The sequence below is a fragment of the Erythrolamprus reginae genome, chromosome 2, assembly GCF_031021105.1.
Source record: "Erythrolamprus reginae isolate rEryReg1 chromosome 2, rEryReg1.hap1, whole genome shotgun sequence".
NCBI classification, from domain to species: Eukaryota; Metazoa; Chordata; class Lepidosauria; order Squamata; family Dipsadidae; genus Erythrolamprus; species Erythrolamprus reginae.
The window spans coordinates 22,829,301-22,851,965 of record NC_091951.1 but is presented as its reverse complement, the minus strand read 5'-3'; the positions used below and the strand labels follow the sequence as shown (position 1 = coordinate 22,851,965).

Here is a 22,665-nt window from a genome sequence, read left to right as displayed (position 1 = left end):
GTACAACTTCCTGTCTTTAGTTGAGGGATTAAGACTAGAGGTTGGGAAATCCCACTGTTTGAGTAAGGCATCTTTAAACAATTTAGGCATAGGAATTACCTCGTTATCCTCCTGTTCCTCAGTGAAATAAGGTAAATTCTCCTCCGGGGGATCAGTGGAAGTGGAGGCTTGTTTCTCCTGGGCCGCTAATCCCGTAGAAATCCTAGCTTTGAGGAGGAGAGATTTGAATAATTGAGAAGGGAAAATGGTAATTGGAGAAGGAACCTTTATTTGGGATTCTTCATCATCTGATAGCCCTTGGAAAGGGTCCTCATCATCCTCCATATCCTCATATTCGTCCTGAGAGGAATCTGAATCATCCTGAATAGGAGCCCTAACCGCTGGGGAAGAACCCAAGGGGCGGGAGGGACGAGGAGGAGGAGGAGGTAAGGGAAGCTCATTGATGGAAGAGAGTTTGGCATCAATGGCCTTAGACAACACAGCAAAAATAGATTGGAACTCAGGAGGTAAATTAGAAATATCAGCAGGAATGGCAGAAGAATCCCTAAAGGCCTGGGAGGATCCTGGCTGGGAGGGATCTTCAATAATATCTGGTTCCTCTGGCCCTATGCCCCATAGGTTAGGTTGGGGTCTGTCTAGGTTAGGCTCATCCAGAGATAACACAGGGACCCCAGAAGGAGGTAGACTAGAAGCCTCTGGGGGGTCTTGACTACTGAGTACTTGGGCCTGCACTTTTAAACGTTTTGCTGATTTGTCATGGATTCTTTGTAGGGCTAGGTCCCTTCTCTTCTCGGCCCTGGTGACCTTAGTCGAGGGGCGGGCCCCAGGAGAAGAGGAGGAAGAGGCCTGGGGGATACTAGTAATCTCATCGCCTGTAGGCCTGGCCTCTCTGGGACCTTTAGTTGTGCCTCTCTTGGGAAAGGAAGCCATAGTCTGAAATTTAACAGAAGACAAGGCTGAGCCAATAACTGAATAGAAAGGGAGAAGAATTTTAAGGACTTCCCAAGAGGAATGGATCCTGCTTCGAGGCCTCGAAGCTGCTGAGACGTGAGGACAATCTGGGCAAACCCAGAGTTCGTGCCCCCAAATCCAGCGGGGCCAGCCTCCCTAAACTTTTCAATTAAGTAAACCAAGGCACTCTGGTTGGAGGCTTAGCCGGTGGAGAATTTAGCCTGGGACCCCCAAGGCCCGCTCCGGGATCCACGCGGTGGACTGAGGCCTACGCGGCTGGCAGGAGGCCAACACGAGAGGCCTAGTTTAAAAAGGGCGCGAAGGCCTTCGCGCCTAAAAATCGCTCCGAATATGCCTTAAAGGGGAAGCGATCGACTAAGTCCAGGAGACTAGAAGCCGTCTCACTCCGCAGGAGGTATATTTTAAGCCCTTTAATATATATGCAATAATTAGAATCAATAAGGCAATCAATTAATACTTGCACTAGAACCTCCAGGCCAAGGGATTAAAGGAATCCACAAGCGGCCGCGGGGATCGTACACGGCAAAACCGCCGGGGGAAAACGAAACCGCAACTTCTCCAAGGGAAAAAAGCCGAGCCGCAAACGGCTGGCGCTATTAGTGCAAGTAAAACAAATAAGGATAAACAGTCTTACTATTTTTGAAGGAAAAGATCGAAGGGAAGGTGTTAGAATGTTGAACGAATGTTGAACGAGCTATCACAATACAACCGCAGGATATGCGAACTGAGCGAATTCTGGGGAAGGGGCGGATCCGGCAAGCTTTTTTAATACTAGGCTCAGTTCCACCGGATTGGACATGAGCAACCCATGTGACTGCTGGACCCGCTCCTTCAGTACGGAGAAAGGCTCTCGCAGAACCTCCATGCAAGCCAAAAATCAGTTGACAAGTGCCCACACATGCTTTGGAGCTGAAAACAGCCTGTTTCCCAATTTCTAGTGGGCCCAGCAGGCTCGTGTTTCACCCTTCCCAGGCACCAAAGTCCTTCCTTCAGCTTTGGAGCTGAGCATGGGGAACAGCTTGTGTCCCAACAAATATGACTATGGGTGCCACCTGTGCCATGAATGCGATAGGTCAGTGATGGCGAACGTTGTTTTCCTTGGGTGCCGAAGGAGCATGTGTGTGCGCTATTGTGCTTGCGCGAGTGCCCACGCTCATAATTCAATGCCTGGGGAGGGTAAAAATAGCTTCCCCCACCCTCAGAGGATTTCTGGAAGCTGAAAACAGCCTGTTACTCAATTTCTAGTGGGCCCACAATCCTCGTGTTTCTCCCTTCCCAGGCACCAAAGGCTTTCCCTTCAGATGCAGGAGGGTAAAAACGTCCTCCCCCAACCACCCGGATGCTCTCTGGAAGCCAAAAATGCCCCTCCAGAGCCTCTGTGCAAGCCAAAAATCAGCTGGCCGGCACACAAATGCACGTTGGAGCTGAGCGAGGGCAACACATCACTTACCAGCAGATATGGCTCCACCTGTCACCTGTGGCACCTGTTCCTTAGTTCGCCATCATTGCCATAGGTTCACCATCACGGCCCTACACCGTTTCAGACAGCTGGCAATTCAGTCTCTTCTTCAAAGCTTCTAGTGATGAAGCTCCCACAACTTCTGAAGGCAACATCTGTTCCATTGGTTGATTTTTCTCAAGTCAGAAAAGTTCTCCTTACTCCCAGGTTGAATCTCTCCTTGACCCCCGCCTTGGAAAATAGCTTGACCCCGTCCTCTCTGTGGCAGCCCCTCAAGGACTGGACTACTGCTATCATGTTTCCCCTGGTCCTTCAATGGACTAGACATGCCCATTTCTTGCAATAGTTCACCACTTTTTAGCTTCCTAACCCTGATCATGTTGATTGCTGTTTTCTGTACTCTTTCTTATGAGTTTCAACAATATTTGGTTTGTTTCTTACTTATTTATTGGATTTGTATTTCGCCCCTCTCCGAGGACTGGGTTTGGTAGCCCAGCGACCGGTGGGAGGGTGGGAGAGAGAGGATGGCCCTCTACACCAGCAGGATCATGGTTGTGCGTGCAGGTCCATTTGTGGAAGCAGCTGGCTCACACATCCACCTCTCCCACAAATGGAGATTTTTGTGCTACTTACGCAAGTGGAACTAGGTTCATACACTATTTGCGTGACCCACTTCCAAACATGCCACCGTCTGGGGGGTTGGGGACAATTGGTTTAAAAGATCCAGTGATAAATGTGGTGGAATCAGTTCAGACTCAAGAGACTCATTAAATAACTGTGTGTGAAAACAAATCTTAGCTGCTAAAGGAACAGGCTGTGATCCTCACAAACTGAACTACTTTACGTGCAACAGCCAACAATCTGGAAGGAGAAATCCGATCTCTCACTTGAGCCTTCCTCAGACAAGCAAGGATGGGAAAGGCAGAACAGCCAGAGAAAGGGCTCGGTCCAGATATTTGGCCCATAAAAGTACTGAGGAAACAGCAAGAGGTATCAGATAACCACAAATAAATTGTACTTACGGTATACGAAATTTTAGACAAGTATGGGCAGTTGTCGATTTACTGCAATGTACAATTTGCTCAAACTTACAGAAACACTGAAGAAAGTGAGTGATGACCACTTTTCAAACTTATGACCCTCCAAGATCACCTGATCAAACTTTGGATGCTTGCCAACCGATTCAAGACAGTTGCATTGTCTCTGGATCATGTCATCACCTTTTGTAACCTTATGACAAGACAAGACAATGGGGAAGCCAAATTCATTTCACAAGTGGTCCTAACTCCGGTGATTCACTTAAGAAACGGGGCAAGAACAGTCATAAAATGGGGGGGAAATATTAAAAAACTGGGCTCTATTGCAGTCATAATACGAGATGCTCCTGGATTTTTAAGAACATAAGGGCCATGCTGAATCAGGCCAAAGCCCATCGTGTCCAGCATTCTATGTCACACAGTGGCCCACCAATTGTCCATGGGGATCTTGAGCAGAAAGAGAAGGCAAAACCCTCCCTTTTCCTTGACACCCAACAAATGGTACCCATGGGAACCCTGCCTGCCTCAACCAACATAGAGGTGACACTTGGACATCCATTTCAATAAGCACAGATACATTTGGCATCTATGAATCTGTCTAATCCTGCCTTAAAGCTATGCAGGCTGACAGCTGTCGTGACCTCTTCTGGAAGTGAATTCCAAAAACCAATGACTCTCTGGGTGAAGAAATATTTCACTTTGTCCTTTCTTCCCTATGAGCTTTAGGGAGTGCCCCCACCTCCTATATTTTGTGATAGAGAAAATAATATTTCTCTATCCATCTTTTCTATACCATGCATGAATCTTCGGAGAGGGGCGGCATACAAATTAATTAATTAATTAAATAATAATAATAATAGTAATAATAATAATAATATATAGACTTTGATCAAGTCACCCCTTCAACACCATGTTTCAAGGCTGAAGAGACTAAGGCGTTGCAACCTGGTTTCAGAGGCAATACAGCAGTTGCCGACCTATTTTCAATTCCCTTGCTAATCATGCCGAGCATGGAATTTGCTTTTTTTACTGCTGCTGCACACTGGGTATACATCTTCATTGGGCTGTCCACCAAAAACCTAACATCGATATGCATAACTTTGCACTTGTTTAGGCTAAAATGCATTTGCCACTTTGTTGCCCACTCACTCAATTTGAAGCGATCCTTCTGGAGCTCCCGACAATCAATTCCACGTTTCATCACTGTATAAGGTTTGTGCCTGCGCACCCCAAAACAGCCCCCCCACGCACCCTTTTCTAAGGCCGCACAAGGAGCCGTGGCTGCCCCTGCCCCCCAGTGCCTCCGGCCCCCTTGTGCCCCTGGCTTCTCACCGCTGCACCCCACCCGCCCGTCTGATGCGCCCCTCTTTCTACTCCTCCGCTTCCCGCATTGGGATGCAGCTCCTCCCGCAGCAGTGGCAGCTGCGGCTTCTCATCCTCTTCATCCGGCTGCTAGCCGCTCCGAACGCTTTGGGAACGCCCGCCCCGCCCCTCTCGCAGTCTCTTCCCCTAGAGCACTTTCGCCCGGGGTGTCAGCAAAGGGGCTGCAGGAGAGGTGGGGCAGGCGTTCTTCTCACAGCGGAGGCCGGCAAAGGTTAGTTTGAATGTCGGGCGCATGTGTTCCCCATCCCCCTGCCAGCCCACCCGGAACATTCAAACTAAAAAACCTTCGCCAGCCTCCACAGAGAAGAAGGGAAGAGAGAGAAAGAGAGAATAAGAGACAGAGCAAAATGAGAAAGAGAGAGAGATAGAAAGGGTGGAGAGATAGCGAGAGAGAGAACAAGAGAGAGAAAATGTGTGTGTGAGAGAGAGAAAGCAAGAGAGAGAGAGTGAGAGAGAGAGAGAGCAAGAGAAAGAAAACAAGAGAGAGAAAGAAAGAAAACCAGAAAGCAAACAAGGGAGAGTGAGAGAGAAAGGAGACAGGGAGACAGAAACTGAGAAAAAGAGAGAACAAGAGGGGAGAGAAAGAGAAGATAGGAAGGAAGAGAGTGAGAGAGAGCAAGAAAGAAAGAAAGAGGAGAGAGGAAGGAAGAGTGAAAGAGAGAGAGAAAAAAAGCAAGAGAGATAGAGAAGAGTGGAAGAAAGAGATAGAGAAAGAAGTGATAGAAAAAAGGGGGGGAAGTGAAATGAGAAAATGATTGAGGCACAAAATGACAGGAAAGAGAGAAAAACAGAGAGAAGTGACTCTTGATTTAAAGCATATGGTAAAAGCACTTAAATAATAACAGAGGGAAAAAAAACCCAGCCCTGACCTGTTTTTATTAATAGTTACGTTTTTGGTTTTGCTGGTTGTTTTAGTTTTAATAGTAGTAGATTCTGGTTTTGTTTTATTATTGATTTCTTTTAATAAAAAAGAAGGGATTTATTTATTTATTTATTTACATTTCAGTCACCCAGTCCCAAGGGGACTGCCGCTCAGACACTATACTTTTCCGCCCACCCCGAAAAAGAATTAGAGGGAACATTGCTTTTCACTATTCAGAGCAATTTAGTGTCGTCAGCAAACTTTGCTACCTCACTGTTTACTTCTACATCCAGATCATTAATGAATAAATTAAAAAGTAAAAGTCCCAAAACTGAACCTTGGGGTACACCACTTCTCACTTCTTTCCATCCTGAGAATTGTGCATTTATTGCCACATTCTGCTTCCTACAATTTAGCCAGTTACCAATCCAGGACAAGACCTGTCCTCTAATTCCATGGCTGAAGAGCTTTTCTAGGAGCCTTTGGTGAGGGACTTTGTCCAAAGCCTTTTGAAAGTCAAAATTTACAATATCAACTAAATGGAACCCATCCATTCTACTATATATAATACCGTCACCTATCTGGGACTCGACCAATTGGTAACTAACAATACCAGACTTGATAACTGTCTGGATCTCATTTTTCTACAACAGCAAAAGTGCAATATATGGCTTACAAATAACAGAACCATTTTCCAACAGCGATCACAGCATCATAAATTTCAGTCTCAACTTAAGCCACACTATGAACCACCAAAATAATACAACACCAAAATTCAATTTCAAAAAAGCGAAGTACGAACTCATTGAAGCCCACCTCTCAACATTAAACTGGAAAATTCTATTCTCTGAATGCTACACTACTGATGACCTCTACAACACATTCCTACTCGAAATGAAAATTATCATCAGACTTCATGTACCTCTAACATGTACCATAAACAAAAAAAATAACCTCCCCATCTCAATAAGAAAATTACAAACAAGAAAAAAATCTCTCTGGAGGAAAAACAAAAAAGGACAAGTTTCCCATTTCAAAAGCCGATATAAAAGCATTTGCAATCAAATAAAAACAGTATGCCCTTAACTACTACAGCACGGAAAAGGACGGTATATAAATTGAATAAATAAATAAATAAACAAGAGGAAAGCCTCCAACGCACCAAATCTAATAGAGCTTTCTACAACTTTGTCAATAATAAACTCAAAGACTCTAGACCTATCCCACCTCTCAAAGGACCCAACAACAAAGAATACCATGATGATTCATCCAAAGCCAACCTCGTCAACTCTTTCTTTGACTCTGTCTTTGTTCACAGCAATGGCTCATCCCCCAATTTCATCAATCGCACCTCAAACTCCCTCAACGACTTAACCCAAGTAGACTTCACTGAAGACCGAGTTGAAAAAGCATTACGTGACCTTAAACCTTCTCTATCAGTCGGACCAGATGGTCTATATGCTTACTTCCTAAAAAAGCTCTCTTCTGCCATAACTGAACCACTAAGCATAATTTTTGAAAAATCCTTCAGAACCAGCACACTTCCTAAGCTATGGTCGAAAGCAATGGTCATCCCCATCTTCAAAAAAGGAGACCCCTCTCTTGTAGATAACTACAGACCAATTTCACTATGCTGCGTACCATGCAAAGTCATGGAATCAATTATAAACAAATCAGTCCATCTAGAAACTAATGATTTGCTCTCTAACAAACAATTTGGTTTCAGAAAAAAACTATCCTGCAACCTGAAGCTCCTCCACTGCAAAAATATATGGACAACTCCTCTAGATCAAGGGAAATCTACAGATGCAATTTATATTGACTTCTGCAAAGCCTTTGATTCAGTGGTCCACGACAAACTACTCCTAAAACTCAAATCCTATGGCATCTCAGGATCCCTCCATAGCTGGATTACAGCATTCCTGTCAAACAGACAACAAGTGGTCAAAATAGGAAGCACCATATCCACCCCCGACCCAGTTAAAAGCGGTGTTCCCCAAGGTAGTGTACTGGGACCAACGCTCTTCATTCTCTACATCAATGACCTTTGCGATTACATCACAAGCAATTCCATCTGTCCATCCATTACCCTGGGGGGAGAATCATTGACCCCCTCAAAGAGGGTTCGCAACTTGGGCGTCCTCCTCGATCCACAGCTCACATTAGAGAAACATCTTTCAGCTGTGGCGAGGGGGGCGTTCTCCCAGGTTCGCCTGGTGCACCAGTTGCGACCCTCTTTGGACCGGGAGTCACTGCTCACAGTCACTCATGCCCTCATCACCTCGAGGCTCGACTATTGTAACGCTCTCTACATGGGGCTACCTTTGAAAAGTGTTCGGAAACTTCAGATTGTGCAGAATGCAGCTGCGAGAGCAATCATGGGCTTTCCCAAATATGCCCATGTTACACCAACACTCCGCAGTCGTTTTTATTATTGGATTATTATTGTACGCTGTCTTATTATTGCTGTTAGCCGCCCCGAGTCTCCGGAGAGGGGCGGCATACAAATCAAATCAAATCAAATCAAATCAAATCAAATAAAAAAACAAACAAACAGTGTCCTCTTCGCCAACGATGTAAAACTCTTCAACACCACTGATAACACAACTACTCTCCAAAAAGTCCTTGACGCTGTTTCTGAGTGGTCTAACACATGGCAACTCCAAATCTCAACTAGCAAATGCTCTGTCCTACACATTGGGAAGAAGAATCTGAACTCCAAATACGAACTGAATAATCAAATTATCACAGACAATCCCCACTCGGTTAAGGACCTTGGTATACTAATAACAAAAGATTTAAGTGCCAAAGCCCACTGCAACAATATAGCCAAGAAGGCTTCAAGAGTTGTAAACCTAATCCTACGTAGCTTCTGCTCTGGCAATCTCACACTACTTACCAGAGCTTACAAAACTTTTGCCAGACCCATCCTCGAATACAGCTCATCTGTTTGGAACCCATATCGCATCTCAGACATTAACACCCTTGAAAATGTCCAAAGATACTTCACCAGAAGAGCCCTTCACTCCTCCACTCGAAATAGAATACCCTATGAGACTAGACTTTCAATCCTGGGCCTAGAAAGTTTAGAACTAAGATGCCTTAAACAAGATCTAAGTATTGCCCACAAGATCATATGCTGCAACGTCCTGCCTGTAGGCGACTACTTCAGCTTCAACCACAACAACACAAGAGCACACAACAGATTTAAACTTAATATTAAGCGCTCCAAACTTGACTGTAAAAAATATGACTTTAGTAACCGAGTTGTCGAAGCGTGGAACTCATTACCGGACTCCATAGTGTCATCCCAAAACCCCCAACACTTTACCCTTAGATTATCTACGGTTGACCTATCCAGATTCCTAAGAGGTCAGTAAGGGGTGAGTACAAGTGCACTAGAGTGCCTTCCGTCCCCTGTCCTATTGCTCTCCTATACCTTTCTTCTATTCCTACATCTCTTCTTCTATTCTTTCATTGATATGTTCTATTTATTTATTTATTTATTGGATTTTTATGCCTATTACTATACCTTCTTTTCTATTATTTCTTAGATATATTTTACTATGAATATCTCCTCTATAACCTTCATCATGTATTTTACTATGTGTATATAGATATATACCCACTAAAAACCCTCATTGTGTGTTTATTAACACCCTCAAAGAATTCTAACAACTTAGTAAGACACAATTTGCCTTTGCAGAAACCATATTGATTTTATTTCATAAATTTCTATTGAAGCTTTTTCCACAATTCCTTTATTCATATGGTTTATCTTGTGTGTGGATGTTTCTATGGCAAGTAAGAGCTTTACTCCTTACAAATTCTTTCCTCACTCCATGGATCCATGTTTTTTTCTCACAAAGGGAACCTTTTATGTAAAGTGAGATCATAACTCTTTTAAAGCCATTTCCATATTTCAAACTTTTATGTGACTCTTGTGTGGCTCCCCTTGTGAAAATCAAGATCATTACTACGAGTAAAGCACATTCCACACTCTGTGCATTGATAGGGTTTCTCTCCTGTGTGGCTCCTCTTGTGTCGAAGAAGATGACTGCTACAGACAAAGCTCTTTCCACACTCCATGCATTTATAAGGACTTTCTCCTGTATGGCTCTTCCTGTGGAAAGAGAGACCGCTACTATGGGTAAAGCTCTTTCCACAATCCACGCATTGATAGGGTTTCTCTCCTGTGTGGATCTTCCTATGGGAATTAAGACCAGCGGTACAAATAAAGGTCTTTCCACACTCCATGCACTTATAAGGTCTTTCTCCTGTGTGGCTCCTCTTGTGTCGAAGAAGATGACTGCTACAGCCAAAGCTCTTTCCACACTCCATGCACTGATAGGGTTTCTCTTTGGTGTGGCTCCTCTTGTGTCGAAGAAGATGACTGCTACAGACAAAACTCTTGCCACACTCCATGCACTTATAAGGTCTTTCTCCTGTGTGGCTCCTCTTGTGTCGAAGAAGATTACTGCTACAGCCAAAGCTCTTTCCACACTCCATGCATTGATAGGGTTTCTCTCCTGTGTGGCTCCTCTTGTGTCGAAGAAGATTACTGCTACGGACAAAGCTCTTTCCACACTCTGTGCATTGATAGGGTTTCTCTCCTGTGTGGCTCCTCTTGTGTCAAAGAAGATTACTGCTACAGCCAAAGCTCTTTCCACACTCCATGCATTGATAAGGTCTTTCTCCTGTATGGCTCTTCCTGTGGAAAGAGAGACTGCTACTATGGGTAAAGCTCTTTCCACACTCCACGCATTGATAGGGTTTCTCTCCTGTGTGGATCTTCTTGTGGCAATTAAGACCAGTGGCACAAATAAAAGTCTTTCCACACTCCATGCATTTATAAGGTCTTTCTCCTGTGTGGCTCGCCTTGTGTCGAAGAAGATTTCTGCTATGGATAAAGCTCTTTTCACATTCTGTGCATTTATAAGGTCTTTCTCCTGTGTGGCTCCTCTTGTGGGAACTGAGACCAGTACTACGGGTAGAGCTCTTTCCATGCTCTATGCATTGATAATCTCCTGTGTGATGGATTGATTGGTGTTCCTCCTTGCAATTCTTGTTTTCTTGCCCATTAAAACCTTGAAAAAGAAAAAGAAAAACTGTAGCAAGAAAAGAGAACAATCAAAACTTTTCTTCTGAAATTTAGCCAAAGAGTCATAAATGGATTTCAGAGGTTTTGTTCCCAAACTTGAAGAGCTGAAACAAAGATTATAGGAAAGACCCATTTCCAACTGAAATCATAGCCCTATAACAGGATGGGATGGCAGCCCTGATCTCATCTTTGACCTGGGACAATTCCGTGTGCCACAAACTCTCAAAGAGCATCGGACACCTTGTCATGCTGGGGCAGCAACCTACCCACCAGATCCCATCTTCAATCAAAGTCTGATCTCCATCTGTCTGCAGAGCCGAATCTTTGAAAGTCAGGGGGAATTTCTGGATGGCACTATCTCCCCACCCTCAACTTAAGACTAACGACAAACTCGGTACACAAGTGGGCATATCTCTAAACATCCCTCCCAGAGGTCATCCGGTCAGTTAAGGCAACTAAGGGCCATCACGGACTCAGCGACCAGGTTCAGGAGGGAATCCTGAATCCTGGTAGGCAGAACCTTGCTCAATAGATACAGCCTCTTCCTCAGAGACAAATTGTGGCAGGATGCACAGATCTCTGACTTCCTTCATAGTGTTTATTGCTTTTTGTAGTTTTCCAAGCAGCAAAAGATAGAAAAAACAAGAGCATTGTCTGGAGTCCAGATTTCAGCCGGCCAGAGAGGACATCTCCGTGATGTCAAAGCTCCACCCCTGGAATTCCCTATTGGGATTCCCCACCTCTGTTTGAGCCTCCAAACCAGCTGACAGCTCCACGGCTCTTCTGTGAAGGTGACAGCTGGGCAAACCCCAAACCCGAACTTTTGCCTAACTTCCGAGAAGCCCCCCGGCTGTTTCGGAAGGTGACAGATGGGCGGCGGCGCTTCTCCGAGGCCTCCTGAACCCGAACCTTTGTCGAACCTCTGGGTTCAGCGCTTGCGGGTTCGTAAGGCGAAAAAAGTTCGCAAGTGTTCTGTCTGGGTGCCCCCAGACTTCAACACCAACTGAAAAAAGCAGCCAGACACGCTGGTAAAAAGCAAAGTCACTTTATCTCTTTGAAAACAAACACAGAGAACAAAAACTGTTCTTACAAACTGGAATGCTATGAGGCTTCACAGAAGAGTCACGATGGCCAGACAATACAACAGGCTTCTTGCTGGCACACACACCACTGTAGATAATAAAACCCACGCCTCCCCCAAGTTTTCAGCCTTCGAAGCCACAAACCAGAATCAGAGACGCCAAGGATCGAAGCAAGGTCACAGAACTCCCAAAAGATAACTCTCCACAATACAGGAAGGGCGGGCCTGCCTTTTCAACCTTTCTGGGGATAACCACACGCAAACCCAGCTGTTGCCTATTAGGGATGGAAATACCTGGCTAATTGTCCCCTTCGTTGTGCTGCTCTTCTCTGCCTCATATCGATGATGGCTTGTGCGTTCTCATCTAAGGACTCCAGGCTACTCGCTGGGGAGAGATCCCCCCGGGGGTCTCAGGCTGTTCTCCCTCTTCCTCGGCCTGACATTCCTCCTCCCCGTCTGCCTGGTCCTGGTCCTCCTCCTCCTCCTCCTCCTCGTCCTCCCCCTCTGAGCATGGAGCCGGCAGAGTTCCAGCCCTTCCCTGAGGAGCCTCAGACTGAATCACAACAGTAAGAAGACGCAAAAAAATTCAGAATCCCGGGTTCGTATCTCGATAAGTTCGTATGGCGAGGGGTTCGTATCACGAGATACTACTGTAAATAGTTTGTAACCATAGGGAAGGCTGATGTAAGCCATATTCAGTATGTAATCATGGGTTTGGTAATTGTGCTTTCAACCTAATTGGCTGTAACATATATAATAGGAGTAACACCCTTGCATGGGTGTGGTTTGTTATAGAGTGGTTTTCTGCTGGGTGGTTTGTAGATAGTGATTAGTGCTTAGTGGTTGCAGTGGTGGATGTAGTAAGAGTTATATGAGAGTATTGTAGATAGTTTGATAAAGTGGTTAAGTGTAAAGTTGACAGTCTATTTAGAGAAGTATTTTGATAAGAAGAAAAGTAAAATATATTTTTACAAGAAAGCCTGCTGCAGTGTTTTTCCTTGAAGACTTCAATTAGGTATAGTGATTAACCGTGGCTACTTGGTGGGTGTACCTTCTGCATGTGCAAAACTCTCCCACCATATGCTACACACATCCTCCACCTGGCCCCCATCTCTACACCTCAGGGACTCCATAAATTCTTATATGAAACAGGTATTTTGTATTTCATGAGCAGAACACTTTAGGTAAAATTCTTTAGGTAAAAAGCCAAGCTAGGCAGTCTGCCAACCTTTCTTTCAATAAATTTCTTTCTTCCATAAAGTTGGTTTGCTCAAAAGCTTAAAACACCAGGCTAGAAACTAATACATTTACAGAGATTGCAAACATTTTTGTTTTCACATCATCATCATCATCATCATTATTGGGTACCAAGAGTAGATGAATGAGAAAAAATAATGAATTTCAACAACAGTAGCAGCATAACAAAATTCTACACAGTGAAGGGGCTATGAATGCTTGCTGAATGCACTGTCAATAAAGGATTTCCCTCCCCAGAAATAACATTTAACTCTCTTCTATTTCTGAGCACAGAAAAAGGATCTTACCCAGAGAAAACAGATTCCTGGAATTCTCCTGCATGACTTCTTCATGGAGGGCTTTTTGGTCAGCATCCAGGTGAGACCACTCCTCCTCTGAGAAATACACGGCCACGTCCTCCAAAGACAGAACGTCCTGAGCAAGGACAAAGGTTTCCTTATTAACGGATAATCCCAATAACAATTTGATAGAAACATAGAAGACTGACGGCAGAAAAAGACCTCATGGTCCATCTAGTCTGCCCTTATACTATTTCCTGTGTTTTATCTTAGGATGGATATATGTTTATCCCAGGCATGTTTAAATTTAGTTACTGTGGATTTATCTACCACGTCTGCTGGAAGTTTGTTCCAAGGATCTACTACACTTTCAGTAAAATAATATTTTCTCATGTTGCTTTTGATCTTTCCCCCAACTAACTTCAGATTGTGTCCCCTTGTGTCCCCTTTCCTATTAAAAACACTTCCCTCCTGAACCTTATTTAACCCTTTAACATATTTAAATGTTTCGATCATGTCCCCCCTTTTCCTTCTGTCCTCCAGACTATACAGATTGAGTTCATTAAGTCTTTCCTGATACGTTTTATGCTTAAGACCTTCCACCATTCTTGTAGCCCGTCTTTGGACCCGTTCAATTTTGTCAATATCTTTTTGTAGGTGAGGTCTCCAGAACTGAACACAGTATTCCAAATGTGGTCTCACCAGCGCTCTATATAGCGGGATCAGTTTTCTTTCACCAATTTTAGGAGAAGAGGTCACGTAAACAAAATTGGTATCTTCTGCAGATTTCAGATGAGATCTCACCACTTTTGGCTGATGGACCAAATGAATCATGTTTGATGAAGCTGGAAGTGGTTGGAATGCCTTACGGCATCTCATTCTAAAATATTCTTGGGCAATTGGGAGTTGGGTCTTAAATCAATTCCTGGTCTTAAATCAATTCCTTGTCCGTGACTCCCATTCTTTCTATAGTGGACAGAACAAAATACTGGCAAAACCCACCTGACATTTTTTCCAATGGCTCACTTTATCCACTCAGGGACTAATGGACTGACTCCAACACCCTTATGGAGGAATTAAAAGCAGTTGCAATAGAACTCTATATGCCTATAGGGGATTCTCAATCACCAGGTGATGGCAGTCCCAAACATGCTTTTCAAAGGTCAAAAAAGGACATATTTTTTTGTAATGGTGTGTGAGAAAAACCCTGGGAGACAGAAGGAGGAGCCTTCTGATCCAGGGGCCTTTTGTGACTTTCCTCCTTACCTGAAGTAGCGTTTCAGCTCCATCACAAAGAGATGAATCTAAAGAATCCAAGGACAGCTTTCTACTCTCTGCGAGAAAGATTAAAAAACAGTGGAGGCAGATTTGTTAAAGAGGGACACTCCAATAAAGTGGCGCGAAAGAATCAGCTAAATGTTGAAATCTCACCTCACACAGAAAGAGCTTTTCTTACCTTGCGAAGAGTCTTGACTTTGATCTTTCTGGATGTTCTCCCTGAAGATCAACTCTTGAGAAGATCTGAATGAATCTTTCCCCTCCTCTCTATACTCAGTCACTGCTTCCACAGATTTCTGGAGATGATGCAGTACGAGAAACAAAGAACACAGATGGAAATAAATTATCTGTCATACTGCACCTTGACATTAGCAGACCCCAATGTCCATTGCTGAAACAGAATGGAAGAATTGCCCCAAATCCTCTGGAAGAAGAGACCAAATGCCCTCAGGAGTTCATAATCCCTGAAAACTCTGCCAGAAAGGGATTGACAAATTCAGAGGGATCCTCTTAATAATAATAATAATAATAATAATAATAATAATAATAATTTATTAGATTTGTATGCCGCCCCTCTCCGAAGACTCGGGGCGGCTCACAACAAGTGATAAAACAATATTGTACAGGCACAAGGGTTGCCATGGTTACATTCTCCCACCTGCAACTCTTCTTTCATCTTTTCCTCCTCCTGGGTCAGCAAGAAGCCTTCAGCCAGGGACACCGCCTGGGAACTGGTCTCTGCTCCACACTCCCGCACCCATCTTGCCATCTCTGGGGGAAGGACCGCCAGCAATTGCTCCAGGAGCACCAGGTCCAGCATCTGAGCCTTGGTGTGTTTTTCTGGTTGCAGCCACTGATGACAAAGGTAGTGAAGCCGAGTGCAAATATCTCGGGGACGATTCCCCTCCTGAAACTGCATTTTTCTGAAGTGACAGCATTGAACCTCTGGACTATTGGAAGCCTCTTCGTGGCTCTTCCGCCCAGGACTTGCCCCGTTCTTCCCACGGCTCCATGGCTGAGCAGCTGCAGAGTGTTTTCTAATTTCTGCATCTGCTGGGTGTTGTCCCTCCATCTTCTTTCTGATCTCTAATCCAGCTCCAAAATGGACCCAAGGATTTTTATAGTTTTTTCCGTTAGATAGAGGTGGGGCCAAATTTTCCAAGGCCATTTAGCTCTCTTCCCAGACAAGATACTTAAGATTCCAGAAGAAGCAGAAAATATTTTGAGCTTAGATACCTGAAATGGAAAAAAATGGAATAATGGGAAAGAGAGGGAAGGGAAGATTAAGTAAGGAAATATGTCTGCACCCACCAAGGTCTTGGAAGGAGGTGAAATCTTATTATTTAGCTTGCACTGCCTACATATGGGGGAAATTGCAGTGAACCCTTCAGGATCAACGTCTATCAAAATATTGGAAAACACATTTACGTGGGTTGCCCAGAAAGTAATGCACATTTTTTCTTCAACAATTATTTATTCAACACCATGGAATTTTCACACAAGAAAGAATGATGTTTCTTCTACACTCCCTATTTTTCCATGTAATCTCCGTTCCGTTCTATGGCCTTCCTCCAGCGAGACACAAGGTCATGTATGCCCTTTCAGTACCACTCCTTGTTCCGGTCACGGAGCCATTTCCGTCTTCTAATGGATTTACCCTGTGCCCAGCGACTAACCGTACTTCTGTCGACTGCAGATTCTCCATAAACTGTACACAAACGTTGGCCAATGTTCCCAACAATTTCTTTCTCCTGTGAGAAATTCAATGATGACACACGCTTGTAACGTACATCACGTACAGACGCCATTTCAAAAAACTGCTACGCTAATGTATATCTAAAGTTTTGCATCCATACCATTACTGTAGGCTGGGAGGAAAAATGTGGTGCATTACTTTCTGGGCAACCCTCATCCACGTGTTTTTAATTTCTACTTCCTAGTTTTTTTTTAAAAAAAATTTCTATTCTTATGCCTTGTTATTTTTATACATTACTATTTTTCCCAGAACAATATCCCTGTGAAGCAGATTGGGCTGAGAGCTGGGATGGGCTCAAGGCTTTTATGCCAAAAGCTGGACTAGAAATCTATTGGTTTCTAAGCCTTGTGCTTGAACCAAATGGCTCTCTCTGCCTAATCATAATTTAATATGATATAATTTACAATATTTATATATTTAATATAATTTAAAAGATACTTTGATATCATTTCTAACGTGCATAGTTAAGAACACGTCCTCGCACGTGGAGAGGCAGCCTTGCATGCAAAGCTAACAGGAGGGACTCCGACTGCTCGCTTCTCTCGTCCTTGGAAGGGGGAGGGGAGGGAAACCCCTTCTGGAAACGGAGCCAAGAAATAGGCAGGGAAACTGTCCAGGAGTCAACACTGACTTAGAGGCTCGAATCTCTCTTTTGCAAAGACGATCTCTCCCCCTCCCCCTCCATGCAAAGAGCCTCCAGCGCGGGAGAAAAGCCCCATCACTGAACCCCGATCTCCAAGTGCAAAATTTCCCTGCAGCCTCTTCGTTTGCTAGGAAGATTCGCCCGAAGACTCACAGTTGTGTGTGTGAAGGGAGAGCACAACCGGAGACCGCAGAAAGGGCGAACAGCTTTTCAAGTCTTTGCTGGAACATGCCTGGGGAATCCCGCCTTCTGTTTCTGTTTTGGAGAAGACGCCGGCGCATGCTCAGTTCTCTTGCAAGGCGGAGATAGGGAGGGAGCTCTTCCGGGAGAGAGGATCCGGGGAGACCGGGGAGCATCCTGTGCGCAAAGCTTGAGGACCCTGCAAGGATATTATGTTCCAATGGGGGTCTGGGATTGTGGACATTAGATTAGAACAGGGACTCAAAAACTTGGCAACTTTAAGACTTGTGACTTCGATTCCCAGAATTCCACAGGCAGCTTGCGGGACAATTCTGGGAGTTGAAGTCCACAAGTATCAAAATTGCCAAGTTTGAAGATCTCTGGACAAAAGGAAACGACAGGTTGAGGAAAATTAAGATTTGTATTGTTTTTTATTTAACGAGTTCAGTTATTATAGCTGCCTGGATGCTTTTGGGCAGCCAAGGAGGCTTGGAAACACCAAAGACAGACTGTAATAATGTGAATAATCCTGAAGTATAGATCCTGATTAAAAAAAGAGGCATGAAAAGAAAAGTACCAAAACGAAGGGAAACCTCAAACTTGTAGACCTTGAAATTTTTTAACCTGAAAACAAGCCCCGATTATGGACAAATGAAGACGGAGGGAATAAAGTCACATATGTAACTAGAGAAAAAGTGGAAAATTAAGGAAGGCAAATGCTGAAAAATAAATATAAAGCTCAAATATTGCAAGGGAAAAATAAATAAGAGACATGAAGAGTTTTATTCTGGTGTTCAGTAGAGCAGTGATTTTCAACCTTTTTTGAGCCGCGGCACACTTTTTAAAATCCTGGGGCACACCACCAACCAAAATGACACCCTAAGACACTCTCCTCTCCTTTTCCATCCGTCTCCTCCCCACCCTTGTGTGTGTATACACACTCTTGAACCATTTCCCAAAACAGGTGAGGGTTGGGGGGGGGGTTTCTCTCTTATTCTTTGGGTGCTTTTTATCATATGCTTTAAATTAAGAGTCACTTCTCTCTCTTTTGTTTCTCTCTTTCCTCTCATTCTCTGTCTCAATCATTTTCTCATTTCTCTTTTTTCCTCCCCTTTTTGCTCATTTCTCTCTCCCTTCCTCTCCTTTTGTCTCTCTCTCTCTTGCTTTCTCTCTCTTGCTTTCTCTCTCTATCACTCTTGCTTTCTGTTTCTCTTTTTTTCTCTCTCTTGCTTTCTCTCTCACTCTCTTTTTCTCTCTCTTTCTCTCTTGCTTTCTTTCTCTCTCTCTCTCTCTCTTGCTTTCTTTCTCTCTCTCTCTCTCTCTCTCTCTCTCTCTCAGCAAAAAGTTGCGAGACTGGAACCTGAGCTTCCTTCTTCGCGGCACACCAGACCATGTTTCACGGCACACTAGTGTGCCACGGCACACTGGTTGAAAAACACCGCAGTAGAGAATACGCCTCAGCAAATTTTAGCAGGAACTTTTGGTGTAAGAAGATTTTTTTTTTCCTTGCCAAAAGTAATGCACATTTCAGTGGTTTGAAAAAATTAGTCTGGATTTGGAGAAGACCGTTGAAGAAAAAAGAGATTTAGGTGCAATTAAAGAAAGGAGGGAGGAATAATTGTGGTTAAGAAGCAAAATAATAATAATAATAATAATAATAATAATAATAATAATAATAATAATAATGATAATTTTACAAAGAACTGGTGGGATCATAAGCCCGAAGCAAATCTACTGTGAGACTTCTGACTTCAGACTGACCAAATTCTGAAACATAACATACCAGACATCCTGATTGTGGAGAAAAATAAAGTATGGATCATCGACATATCCCAGGGGACAGCAGAATTGAGGAGAAGCAGCTAGAGAAATTAGTTAAGGAAAATTCTATTCTTGTGTCTAGTTGTCTTAGTGTGCAGTGCTCTGTCGTGTTGTTTTGAGAGTTGAACCAAGGTTTATTATGACTGTATATTCGCAAGATCCTGATTGGTACACATAGGTCTTTAGAGAAGCTGATATATGATGTTATGTAGTATGTCATGTTATGTCATAAAAGGGGTGGGTTCTAAGTGTGCCCACACCCATATTCAATACCCCTCCACGTGCCCATGGTCCCCCATTTCCTGACTTCCAGTGGGCCCAGTAGGGCCATTTTTGCCCTCCCCAGCTCCAGAGGCTTTCATGGAGCTCGGGGACGGCAAAACAGCCCTCTTCTGCCCCCCTGGAGGCCCTCCAGAAGCCCAAAAGGCTCTCGCAGTGCCTCCGTGCAAGCCAAAAATCAGTTGACAGGTGCCCACACATGCTTTGGAGCTGAAAACAGCCTGTTTCCCAATTTGTAGTGGGCCCAGTAGGCTCGTGTTTCTCCATTCCCAGGCATCAAAGTCCTTCCTTCAGCTTTGGAGCTGAGCATGGGGAACACCTTGTGTTCCAGCAAATATAACTATGGGTGCCACCTGTGCCATGCATGCGATAGGTCAGTGATGGCGAATGTTGTTTTCCTTGGGTGCCGAAGGAGCGTGTGTATGCGCTATTGTGCTTGCACGAGTGCCCACACTCATAATTCAATGCCTGGGGAGGGCAAAAACAGCTTCCCCCACCCTCGGAAGTTTTCTGGAAGCTGAAAACGGCCTATTTCCCAATTTCTAGTGGGCCCAGTATCCTCGGGTTTCTCCCTTCCCAGGCACCAAAGTTTTTCCTTCAGCTGCAGGAGGGTAAAAACGTCCTCCCGCAATCACACGGATGTTCTCTGGAAGCCAAAAATGCCCTCCCAGAGCCTCTTTGAAGGCCAAAATCAGCTGGCCGGCACACAAATGCACCTTGGAGCTGAGCGAGGGCAACACATCCCTTACCAGCAGATATGGCTCCAAATGTCACCTGTGCCACCTGTTCCATAGTTCGCCATCATTGCCATAGGTTCACCATCACGGCCCTGCACCGTTTCTGACAGATGGCAATTCAGTCTCTTCTTCAAAGCTTCTAGTGATGAAGCTCCCACAACCTCTGAAGGCAACATCTGTTCCATTGGTTGATTTTTCTCAAGTCAGAAAAGTTCTCCTTACTCCCAGGTTGAATCTCTCCTTGACCCACTCCTTGGAAAATAGCTTGACCCCGTCCTCTCTGTGGCAGCCCCTCAAGGATTGGACCACTGCTATCATGTCTCCCCTGGTCCTTCAATGGACTAGCCATGCCCATTTCCTGCAATAGTTCACCACTTTTTAGCTTCCTAACCCTGATCATCTTGATTGCTATTCTCTGTACTCTTTCTTATGAGTTTCAACATTATTTGGTTTGTTTATTACTTATTTATTTGATTTGTATTTCGCCCCTCTCCGAGGACTGGGTTTGGTAGCCCAGCGACCGGTGGGAGGGTGGGAGAGAGAGGGTGGCCCTCTATAACCAGCAGGGACATGTTGGTGCGTGCAGGTCCATTTGTGGAAGCAGCTGGCTCACACATCCACCTCTCAGACAAATGGAGATTTCCGTGCTACTTGCGCAAGTGGAACTAGGTTCATACACTATTTGCGTGACCCACTTCCAAACATGCCACCGTCTGGGGGGTTGGGGACAATTGGTTTAAAAGATCCAGTGATAAATGTGGTGGAATCAGTTCAGACTCAAGAGACTCATTAAATAACTGTGTGTGAAAACAAATCTTAGCTGCTAAAGGAACAGGCTGTGATCCTCGCAAACTGAACTACTTTACGTGCAACAGCCAACAATCCGGAAGGAGAAATCCGATCTCTCACTTGAGCCTTCCTCAGACAAGCAAGGATGGGAAAGGCAGAACAGCCAGAGAAAGGGCTCGGTCCAGATATTTGGCCCATAAAAGTACTGAGGAAACAGCAAGAGGTATCAGATAACCACAAATAAATTGTACTTACGGTATACGAAATTTTAGACAAGTATGTGCAGTTGTCGATTTACTGCAATTTACAATTTGCTCAAACTTACAGAAACACTGAAGAAAGTGATTGATGACCACTTTTCAAACTTATGACCCTCCAAGATCACCTGATCAAACTTTGGATGCTTGGCAACCGATTCAAGACAGTTGCATTGTCCCTGGATCATGTCATCACCTTTTGTAACCTTATGACAAGCCAAACCAATGGGGAAGCCAAATTCATTTCACAAGTGGTTCTAACTCCGGTGATTCACTTAAGAAACGGGGCAAGAACAGTCATAAAATGGGGGGGAAATATTAAAAAACTGGGCTCTATTGCAGTCATAATACGAGATGCTCCTGGATTTTTAAGAACATAAGGGCCATGCTGAATCAGGCCAAAGCCCATCGTGTCCAGCATTCTATGTCACACAGTGGCCCACCAATTGTCCATGGGGATCTTGAGCAGAAAGAGAAGGCAAAACCCTCCCTTTTCTTTGACACCCAACAAATGGTACCCATGGGAACCCTGCCTGCCTCAACCAACATAGAGGTGACACTTGGACATCCATTTCAATAAGCACAGATACATTTGGCATCTATGAATCTGTCTAATCCTGCCTTAAAGCTATCCAGGCTGACAGCTGTCGTGACCTCTTCTGGAAGTGAATTCCATAAACCAATGACTCTCTGGGTGAAGAAATATTTCACTTTGTCCTTTCTTCCCTATGAGCTTTAGGGAGTGCCCCCACCTCCTATATTTTGTGATAGAGAAAATAATATTTCTCTATCCATCTTTTCTATACCATGCATGAGTCTTCGGAGAGGGGCGGCATACAAATTAATTAATTAAATAAATAAATAATAATAATAATAGTAATAATAATAATAATAATATATAGACTTTGATCAAGTCACCCCTTCAACACCATGTTTCAAGGCTGAAGAGACTAAGGCGTTGCAACCTGGTTTCAGAGGCAATACAGCAGTTGCCGACCTATTTTCAATTCCCTTGCTAATCATGCCGAGCATGGAATTTGCTTTTTTTACTGCTGCTGCACACTGGGTATACATCTTCATTGGGCTGTCCACCAAAAACCTAACATCGATATGCATAACTTTGCACTTGTTTAGGCTAAAATGCATTTGCCACTTTGTTGCCCACTCACTCAATTTGAAGCGATCCTTCTGGAGCTCCCGACAATCAATTCCACGTTTCATCACTGTATAAGGTGTGTGCCTGCGCACCCCAAAACAGCCCCCCCACGCACCGTTTTCTAAGGCCGCACAAGGAGCCGCGGCTGCCCCTGCCCCCCAGTGCCTCCGGCCCCCTTGTGCCCCTGGCTTCTCACCGCTGCACCCCACCCGCCCGTCTGATGCGCCCCTCTTTCTACTCCTCCGCTTCCCGCCTTGGGATGCAGCTCCTCCCGCAGCAGTGGCAGCTGCGGCTTCTCATCCTCTTGATCCGGCTGCTAGCCGCTCCGAACGCTTTGGG

At 44.4% G+C, this 22,665-nt stretch overlaps 1 pseudogene; it reads right to left on the bottom strand.

The window, feature by feature from the left end:
• The window catches only part of LOC139159959 (zinc finger protein 721-like), a 55,274-nt pseudogene that overhangs the window by 18,286 nt on the left and 14,323 nt on the right, over positions 1-22,665 (bottom strand).